The sequence below is a fragment of the Prenolepis imparis genome, unplaced genomic scaffold, assembly GCF_030444845.1.
Source record: "Prenolepis imparis isolate NDT839.2.m4 unplaced genomic scaffold, iyPreImpa1.0 SCAF_11, whole genome shotgun sequence".
NCBI classification, from domain to species: Eukaryota; Metazoa; Arthropoda; class Insecta; order Hymenoptera; family Formicidae; genus Prenolepis; species Prenolepis imparis.
The window spans coordinates 3579358-3587892 of NW_028141169.1; positions in this window are offsets into that span (position 1 = coordinate 3579358).

An 8535-nucleotide genomic window follows, 5' to 3' on the forward strand; every position below is an offset into this window, starting at 1 on the left:
AGAGATCCCTCCTTCTCGCCCCCGGATCCCTGGTTAAAGAAGATCAAAGATAACCCCGTGCGCGAGCACGTTGACTTATCTCTTTCTTCCTTTTCACCCCTCTTCTCTGCTTTCTTTATCTTTAGATCCGATTCTTTTTATGCTCCTCTTTTTCTCTTCGCTTTCTCTTATTTCTTATTATTTATAGTACATATACATGTGCATTTTATGTAATGATGATTGAATTTGTGCCGACGTGAATATTTTCAAGCATTTGCAACGTAAAAAGATCCATTCTTTAAATAATATTATATAAGTACAGAGAGAGAGAGAGAGAGAGAGAGGGAGGGGATGAAAATAATTTGTGTAAGTAAAAATTTAGTTTCAACAACTTTGGGTGAAATAAAAAAGAAAAATATCTTATAATTTTTAAAGAAAGCATCTTATAATTTCACTATTTCTTATTTAACAATTTGTCCTCTTTCTAACTGCGTCACTACATTGTTATCTCGTTAGGTAACTTCTTCTTCGTCTAACTCTTTTCGGTAGAGACATTTGAATGAAGAAAGGAGGAGATGTTTGATGACCAATCGTCCCTCCTCCCGCTGGCGCGTTCACGAAACAGGGGTGATAGGTGGCCCCACAAAGTATTTAAGCTAGCTGCGCCAGCCAGGTAAAAACAGAATTGCTTAACCAAACGGGCGTGGCTGTAACTTGACCAGTCGAGTAACCCCTAAACGTCCAGTTAATTAGAGCTCGACCCCCTCGCATCTTCCTTTACCGGCCTCGTCGTCCTCTTCCCTCCTTCTTCTCTTGCTCTTTACCGCTCCCTCCCACGATCACGGGGTCTCCTAATAACGCGGGCCAGCCGTAATGAGGAGTAAACTAATTATTGGATGCTAGTTGGGCAGGACGATATTTCACATTCTCGCTGACAGCAGGGTAGGAGCAACAAGGATGCGGCGCGCGCGTTCTCGTGTGGAAAGAGACAAAGAAAGAGATAGAGACTCGAGAGTAAACGCTGTGCGCTCGTAAACAGGTTGAAATGATGCCTAGGCGTTTTAGCAATTTCGAGAGCGAGAGAGGAAACAGCGGATTCTTATACTGCGGTCTATCGCGCGGACATGAATGTTAAACGTTTCACGCGATGCAACTAAATGAACGTGAACCTGGTATATTCAATATTTAAGCGTATTCCCCATTCTCTATATGAAAAGTTCCTTTCTCTTTATGTAGCATTAGTTTATCACCAATAAAAAATTAAGGCACATTAACATAATTTTTTGTTCTGCAAAATTTTGATTAAACGCCACATTTTTAAAAATATTTTACATTAAAAAATAATTATATTACTCGATATTAAAATAAAACAGTATATATACTTAAAAAAGTAATATTCAAAAATTTCCTAATTTTTTAATGGCTTATAAGCTCGATAGCTATCAAAATGCATAAGTAAATAAAATCATTTCTTGGCGCGCCCCATAATTTTTTATAATATATTCCTAAGACATCATTTACCTTTCGAAAACTTATAGCTTCTTTGATTTATAATTGTAAAGTTTTTACTGTCTAATCCTCTCCAGAGAGGATCATTGTCCATAAAAGTCATCGTCAATGACATCGCCCTTTAATCCGTTCTGACGAAAGCGCGCAATTCAATAAATTAATTTTTATTACCGCTCACACTCTTCTTCTTCAGAGCTGTCGTTCTTTCCTTACGCGTAATCACAATATCCTGTTCCTCGGATAACCGAAGAGACGTCCGTAATAACGTCACCAATACACGGCCAATACGGCCGGCTTCGACGAGATCGAAGTAAAAAATACGTCGTACGGTTCGAGTCTGGGCCCGGACCCCGAGATGAAATATCGCGCGGAACGGACCCAATAGGTCGGTCTAATAGGAATAAACAATGTTATGAATTTAAACGGCCCAGCTTGGCGCCACTATAACCCTATATTATCAAATTACGGGGGCCTTGTGTATCAGACCCCGCGAGGTGTACGCCTCGCGCGACCAGGATGTACCATAAAGTCGGATGTTAACGGTAGGAACCCACGTCCCGCCATCCTGTCGTTTTTTTAGAACCTATTCGCGATGCGCCACGGGGGGGCCTCGCTTCGTTTCAGCCCGGAGCACAAAAACGACGATAAAGAGTGCTACGGAATGACGTTTTCTGTAAGTACACATTGAACGTGCGACGACGGGAATTTCGACGGAATAATCGCCGTGAATTATTCGCGATTGTCGCGAGAAATTTGCTCGATGTCGTGGCATAATATTATTCTGTTCGTATTATAGCATAAATACATCACGTTGCAATAACAAAAATGACAATATTTATTTTACCTAAAAACATTATGGTAGGTCATAAACAAAAAGAATATAAGATGCAATAATATTCGGACATTTTCAATTATTTCTTCATCTTGTTAAAATAAACTGTAAATAAAAGAAATAATATTTTGATTCTCGCGTATACATCGATCTTGTATATAATCAATCGATTACAATGATAAATCATAAACGTATATCACGTATGTAACGCATTGAAATTATATCAATATTCGTACCAATTCTTGTACCATGCTAATTGCTATATATAATTGCTATAAGATCGTTCAATACATCGATTTATGCACGCTTATGTTTGCATTCGATTCTCCCAATTCAATCACACATATCTCACGATAATTAACTTGGACGGGCTTATTCGGAATGTTTCGGTCCAGCGACAACGATGTCTCATATCGCTGGCCGTGGAATATTAAGAGGCACTCAGAGGGTTTCGCTTTATGAATATCGAATGAGAGCGCGCGAGAGACTATCGCGGGAAAAGTTTTCGGTTTCGTAATAAATTGAGAACGGAGAAAGAAAGACGAGAGATCTCTTCTCTCAGAAGAGAAAAAAAGGACGCGATCTGTTTGGTAAAACAGTCGACTGGCTGCCGATCGTTAACGAATAAAGAATGGTAATATTATGCTTGGTGGATGCGAGAAACGGGGTTTCATGCACCCCAAATCAGCTGCTCAAGGGCGGGGACGATACAAATCAGAATGGGACAGTCGAATCGCCGTGGATGGATTAATTATTGACCGCTGGATCTCATTTATCCGTCTCGTTCGTGGTTTCTCTCTGAGAGATTTTATGAATAACCTTTACTTAAATGACAAACGCGCGTTTGGTTCACACATATGCATGTTATTTAAGATGAGGCATTCAAACTTGACAAATTAATATCTCCAAACACTAGCGGATCCGGGGGGGGGGGGTTAAACCCCCCCCCTTGCAAATTAAAAGAAACAGTTTTGCTGAATTTGTTTAAAAAATATATAATAAAAATATAAAATAAATAAGTAAAGAAAAACAAACGTTAAAGAGCTATCGATGTCGTTGATCCTGGAATAAAAGCTAATCATGAAACCAAAAATATTAAATAAAATAATTTTGCAAAACTCCCCCCCCATTATCGACGTCAGGATCCGCTAGTGTCTCCAAACGTATATATTCGGTAAGAAAATAATTTAAATTGCAGAAAGGCATATTGTTAGATTAAAAAAATCATTATTTTTAATTTTAATATAATTTATATATTTATATTTGAAAGAGAGAAAAAGCTTATATTCCTTTCGCAGTATCTGTAGTAGATATAGCTATGATATTTATTATTGCTTCCAAATTTTTAGATGTATAAAAACAATATAAACTTTTATATTTAAATAACAAAATGCTTCTTTGAAATATTATATATATAAAGTCCATGTTTCGATCTTGTTCCCCCAATGGTTTCTTACGAGACAAGGTTTCCAAAAGTCGTCAAGTCGGGTCGGTCGGACGGTCGATTCCTTTGGACACGCCCCGGGAAAGAGATCGCGTAGTGGGGCCCGATGGGAATTTTAATTTAATTAAGACAGACCTGTTATTAAGAGGCACGTCCGGCTAGTTGATTAGAATTCCTTCGAACCCGTCCGGGATCATAAGTCACTCGCGGATTAGTAACAGACAGCGCGCAAAGAAGTACAAGTAATTTATGTAGATATGAGATTAAAGTGGAACCTTCTTTAGTGCTATCCTACATAATCATTACACGTAGTATTACTGCAAAAAATAATGCATCATTACACGTGATATTGCTGCAAAACTCTATTCTCTTAATATAAAAATCATGTTTAATAATATAAAAATACATCATTATTTTATAAAATGAATTAAACGAGTTATTAATATCAATAAAATTAAATATTCACGATTTTCTCACAAATAACATCTATTTATCTATAACTTTATATTTTTGCACAAGAGAGAAGTTTTCACGAGAGACATAAAAATTAACAATTTCCGGTCAATCAATGATTTAACTGTTGGCATCTCGACCGCGCAATCTTTTTTCTAAGTCATTATCGTCTTGACTTTAATAACCATATGGACCTTTCCTAATTCGTTGAATCGTTACCGACAACCGGAAATTCTCGAACGATTTTTTCTAGAATGAGTAATTATGATATCACTCCTCAAAAACGTCAGGTCACCGCAAACCGACTGGCAAATAGTCTCCATTGCGGTACAAAAACGTCACGCAAACTTTCCTTAAAGTTAATTTATTATCTAATTATCTTTTTACCCGACTATAACAGTAATATTTTCACGCGTAAAATGGCAACTTATATTACATCAATTCGTGAGAGTAAATTAAAAGTGTGTGTTTATTCAATACTTAGATTATTGCGAAATTTTCGTAGTAATATTAACATCTCGAAGCACGATATTAATATTCTTTAAACGAGCATCTATCATAACGACAAGCATAACGATATTAAATTGAATTAAAATATTGCAATATTTTCTATAAACAAATTGATGTTTAAGATTACTTTGAGACCACTATTATTTTTGTATGCGGGGTTCATCGATTCATTTATCTTGCCGGACTACGACACTCCCTGCGAAACATAGAAAACAGAGAAAAATAACAGGCAGATATATAGAATCAGTCGCGCGCTAGCATTGTGGTAGGGAGAACAGAGATTTCGAATAATTTTATCCAATTATACTTTAATGGCCAGTTCCTCCATTGACCGGTCCGACAAAATTCTGATGTCCCGTGGCAAAATAGTAGGAGGCGGGAACGCAATTAGCATAACAACGGGCACGATAGTCAAATAATTCTCACTCCGTCCAAAATGCACGCTTCGACGGACAATAATGCAGTCTCTCTCGGGAGACTCTTGTTTTATTTATGTGTTTGGTAAAACGACACGGCGTGTGGGTGTCGAAACCCGGTGAGCACCACAGGAGCTCGCAGCGGCAACGCGCACCCGTGGATCAGCTGTAGCTGTGAGCAGAATGAAAAATCTGATGCGCGTAAACACTGAACGTTGAATCAACACTATTTTTAATTGATAATGTGACAGAATATTTACAATAACCGTATTATGCCATAATGAGAAAAGTCTAATGAAGATTAATAGCGACCTCTTCAAGAGAGGAATCGTTATCCTATATGAAATCTGTAATTAAAATAAAAAATTATATTCAAGTAACGAGATATTAAAATTTAATGACAAAAAATTAAATAGAAGAGTTTATTTCAACGTGTAAAATTAGAGATATTTAATTAATATTTATTCGTTTATCGTTATTATTAATATATTATTATTATTATTTTAATTAGTGTAGTTAATATATGAAAAGGAAAAATTATCAATTATATACATATTATATCAATGAAAATATAGCTGATAAAAGAAGCCGGTATATAATGACGAGATAAAATTATATCATCCGCAAAGTGTTACACGCGTTACAAAGAAGGACTAAACGGGTAGGGTCGCGCTCGTCTCATCGACATCACCTGTCGTACGACGGCTTCCTTTATAGCCTGATTGTGAGTATGCCTGTCCCTCTCCGGATAGTCCTTCGCGAAGGGTATCGCCGAGCCGTGAATCATATCGTGGATTTGTTAGAGCCATCATCTCCGGTTTGCAGAGGCGTGCATTTGAATAGGAACGACAGTCGTGCATCAGAGATGAGGTGAAGTCGTAGAAAGAGTAGAGAAAAAGAGAGAGAAAGAGATATCAAGGGAGAAAAGGAACTGAAGAGGGATATCCAACTAGCATATCGTAACGCGAGGTACCACTGTCCCCTTTATATCCCGAAACATAATCTCACAAAGTTATTGGCCCATTCGGACCTCCTGCCTCTACGAGAGACATCGGCTCTTTTCCCATTCACATGTCCGACGGCGTTATTCTGCGCCCTTTACTTTGCGTCTTCCCTCTCTTCTTCAATGCGCCGAATGTCTCTTCGCATACGATTCAGCTTTAAAATCTTCCCCTTCCTCCTTTTCCCTCCAACGTGTTTTTGCGCTTATAAAGTAAATTCATATACGCATGTTACGAGTCTAATTCAAGTTATTAAGAACGTGATTACAAATTGACGGAAAACAGACAGAGATGTTGCAATATTTTTTTGATATCCTTATTCTAGACACTCATTATTTGATAATTACAAATAACCATTTTCAAGCCATGTTTTGTATCAACCTTCATATAATGTTGCTGAAATAACAGCATCGATATAAAAAATTGTCGATGAAGAAACGCGTGAGATTTCTCGTATAATTTTAAAGTTTTTAGAGTCTTAATTAAAAATTTTATTTATTAAATTATTTAATATCTTATATTAAATGCCATATGCCGACTGGTCCCGAATGATCAAGAAAATCCGTAAATAAAGGAAAATGCGGAGAACTCGAAACACTTCGTACAGCATTTACATAAAGGATAAAAAAAGAAGCGATAATCGTGACAATTTTCGCACCGCGCACACATCGGTACTGATCCTTCGGATTCATAAAATGACCCGCGCGTTTGCGTTGATAATTATCAATAAACAATCTGGCATCGCGCGTCCTCGAAATCGCTGCGACTTCTAGGGTGATTTCCTTGAGAAGCGATAGTGCAATTATCACGATCGCGACCGCGAACGATTCCTTACGCATCTGCGGATCCCCGCTGAGCATTTAAAATCTATTTTGTATTTTGCACCCGTGAAATATTTACCTCACACGCACTCTCGCCTCTGTCATCGAATGGAAACAATTTCCATATGTTAACATGCTATATAATCTTAAATCATATTTGCTTATCCTTGCGGAAAACGCAAAATTATTTTATTGGTAACTCGAAAGTAGCATTTTACACACAAATATTTAATAAATGAAAGCAATTGTTAGATGTTATTATTATTATTTTTATATTATATACCTTTCTATAAATCTTTATTATGTTCAACAATTGTTTTCGACTTTTTTTCAAAATCTTATTTAAATCAGTATGAGGTACTGTTTATGGCGGCATGACTGTGGTTCATGTTTCGCGAATACGCCGCCGGCGCGGCTTTTGGCTACCGAATGACGGGAGAAATTAATCAAAACAATCATCCTCGAGTCCTGGGGCGGCCACCGAAGCCTGTCATTTACTCCCTCGGAACTCTTCCCTTCCATAGTCCTTTCGCACACTCGTCGTGTATGGCCGCTACTATCCGGTAGCCGTCTGTAATGTTCTGCGAGATTTTCGAGGAGGATCTACAAGACCGCCGTATAGCCTCGAGGATGAGACACGAGAATGGATTTCAAATTAAGGGATCGACTGGTGCCTACCGTTGCCGAAATTTCAGTTCGAATAGTATCCATTCTTTTCGCAACGAAGGAAAGACTTATATGAAAGAAAAATAAGGATCTAAATATAGCTCAAAACTAACTGGAAATTGGTACTTAATATTGCTATTTCTTTGAAAGCTTATAATCATATGATATTAATTATAATACTCTAATTATATATAATATTGCAAATTGATATCTCGAAAAGTCTTTGTTTATTAATTACTCTCCTAAAGATGCAGCAATATTTTAAGTTGCACGTGTCTCATCATTTCAATAAACAATGATTCTCCACACTAATTTAAATTAAATTTCGGAAAACATTAAAAATAATTTCTATAATATTATTATCATTATACAATAACAATAAATAATAAAATCTATAACAATTATTTTCATCTATTAAATATTTGTGTGTAAAATGTTATTTTTGGACATGAATAAAATTATTATATCGAATATCAACGAGAATAATCTATCGTCACTTATTTTTACAATCTGTCAAATAATAAACGGTGTAAAAAAATTTTGCGAGAAATCGTGGCGTTGTTGGTTGGCAACCAGTATCCGTCAGATATTCTGAAAGAAATTGCGCGGACCCGATCATCCCGCGGCGGGGTAATTCGGTCTAATTCCGCGGCTGCCCAGCGATTTTGGCTATCTGCCCGTAATCGACCGGGCCCGCCTCGCGTAGCAAGGAACCGAACCCGTAATGGGATGGAATTAAGAGGAGACGTGCCCTTCGCTAATCTATTAATTCCTACACGCGAGATTACTGTTGGGCGTCGGAGAAAACGAGTTTTCGCGAAACTGGTCGCGAGTTATATTCTCTACGATATCTCTTACTTCTATGCAGGGTGTTCTACTCGTCAATCATTAATCTTTATCTTAC